Source organism: Moschus berezovskii, chromosome 1, assembly GCF_049115385.1.
Source record: "Moschus berezovskii isolate FMDL1 chromosome 1, NW_MosBer_1.0, whole genome shotgun sequence".
Lineage (NCBI taxonomy): Eukaryota > Metazoa > Chordata > Mammalia > Artiodactyla > Moschidae > Moschus > Moschus berezovskii.
In genome coordinates, this window is record NC_142460.1 from 67246843 (window position 1) to 67249455 (window position 2613).

The window sequence follows — 2613 nt, forward strand, 5'->3', positions numbered from 1 at the left end:
TAGGGAATGTAGTGTGTATTACATATTTCAGTTCAGTTCAGTTCAGTTCAGTCGCTCAGTCTTGTCCGACTCTTTGCAACCCCATGAATCACAGCACGCCAGGCCTCCCTGTCCATCACCAACTCCTGGAGTTCACTCAAACTCATGTCCATTGAGTTGGTGATGCCATCCAGCCATCTCATTCTCTGTCGTCCCCTTCTCCTTCTGCCCCCAATCCCTCCCAGCATCAGAGTCTTTTCCAGTGATTCAACTTGTCGCATGAGGTGGCCAAAGTATTGGAGTTTCAGCTTTAGCATCAGTCCTTCCAATGAACACCCAGGATTGATCTCCTTTAGAATGGACTGGTTGGATTATAAAGGCCTGGGTTAAGTATTGCATGGCATTTTGAACCACTACTAAAAAAACTTTGACATTTGTCATATTCCACATGATTAGTGTGTGTCTTAGTAATTATGATGGCTTTCAAACTGTCATTAATATTTCATGGTACAGTATCTACTTATGGCAAGGTAAATCTTAACGATGGTGAATATAAATGTATATTTTACAGACTCTTCTTAATAATTTGAATAATTTGGGGCAAATTCTTGTTAGGTTAAATCAGTGACAACTTACTTGGAATAAAACTAAAAAGTCTGACATTGTCTTATTGCCTTAAATTACTTGAGGCACATGCGCTTCCCAGGTGGCACAGCAGTAAAGAATCTGCCTGCCAATTCAGGAGATGCAAAAGATGTGGGTTTGATCCCTGGGTTGGGAAGCACTGGCAACCCACTCCAGTATTCTAGCCTGGAAAATTTGAGGCAAGCCATTCAAAATTTTTTCCATTACTTTATTATGTAATTTTGCAAATAAATAAAAAATAAAAGAGTATAATGAATCTGATATGCCTTTCACCTAGTTTTAGTAATTATCACTGCATGGTATATCTTATTTCCCCTATATATATCTTCCTACTCACCTCACCTCAGATTACTGTAAATCAGTTCTCAGACAATGTATCCTTTTACCTGTGTATATTTTGGTATGTACTTCCAAAAGTGATTATAATGTTGAACACATTAAAATTAATGATGCTTTGGAAGTGCGCTCGGTGGCCCGGCGGATTTGTCTCTTGCTTCAACAGTGCTTGGACGAAACAGACCCAGGGACACCCCTTGCTCCAGCCTCCAACTACCCTCCAACCTTTTTTCCAGTCGCAGCCTCCCGAGTCAGCCATTCAACTGTCCGAGATCACTGGGACCAGCCACCATTTTTTAACTCCTTATTACCGACCAATCATGAGCTCCCAGACTCATCAGAATTATTCTACCGAGGTGGAGGCCGCTGTCAACCGCCTGGTTAACATGCAACTGCGGGCCTCCTACACCAACCTCTCTCTCAGCTTCTATTTGGACCGTGACGATGTGGCCCTGGATGGTGTGGGTCACTTTTTTTGCGAATTGGCCAAGGAGAAGCGGGAGGGCGAGGACAGTCTCTTGAACCTGCAAAACCAGCGTGGCGGCTGCGCCCTCTTCCTGGACGCGCAGAAGCCATCTCAAGATGAGTGGGGTAAAACCCAGGACGCTATGGAAGCCGCCCTTCTCGTAGAGAAGAACCTGAATCAAGCCCTGTTGGAGCTGCATGGTCTGGCTTCTGCCCGCGGAGACCCCCACATCTGTGACTTCCTGGCGAACCACTTCCTAGCTGAGGAAGTGAAACTCATCAAGAAGATGGGTGACCACCTGACCACCCTCCGCAGGCTGGCTGGGCCCCAGGCTGGGCTGGGCGAGTATCTCTTCGACAGGCTCACCCTCAAGCATGGCTAGGAGCTTCTGGAGACCAGTGGCCTTTGAAGAACCCACCTAACATCAGGGCTGCATGAAGCCCTTCTCTGCAGCCACTAGGCAGCTTTTCAACACCCTGGAGCCCTCTCTCAAGCCTTGGACCAAATGGAAACAATAAAGCTTTTTGCAGCAAAAGTAATAATAATAAATAAATAAAATTAATGATACTTTAAAATATTATTAAATATTTAGTGTTCAAAATTCTGCTATTGTTTTATAACTTCATTTTTATTTTTGAGATTAAAGTAATATGTTGAGGATACATTTTGGGAGTAGATGCTGCAGTACTTTCTGTTTGACTGGTTTAATGTGGGAGAAAAGAGAGAGAGTTTGAAGGTAAAATTTTTTTGGGTGAGTGAGGGTGTTGTATGCTGACATGAGAAATGTAGAGGTGGTAAGAGTGAGAAAATGAAGACTTCAGTTTAAGATGTGTGGAAATATCAAGATGGAAATAACAAGTTGACATTTGGATGAATAAACCCAGAACTCATAAAGGAGGCATGACTGAGATATAGAAATTTGGGAATATATGTGGCAGACATAATATTTAAAACCATGAGAATAAGAGACAAAACAAGGTAAGACTGTAGCATAAGAGAGCTCAGAACTAAGATTGGCCAATTCTAACTCCTTAAAGAGGATGAGAAGGTCTGTGCAGAAAAATCAAGGGTGTGTGCAGAGGAAACCCTGAGAGAGATGGTTCAGGAAAGCAAAAGGGGTCAATAGTGTTGGGTGCTGCAGGGATGTTTTATGAAATGAGAATGAAAAGTCCCTCAGTTATTCTGAG

General features: G+C 43.1%; 1 pseudogene; it reads left to right on the forward strand.

Moving 5' to 3' along the window:
• The first annotated feature begins 1216 nt into the window (after nt 1-1216).
• Nucleotides 1217-1808, forward strand: LOC129551380 (ferritin light chain pseudogene; annotated as a pseudogene).
• The last annotated feature ends 805 nt before the right edge of the window (nt 1809-2613 follow it).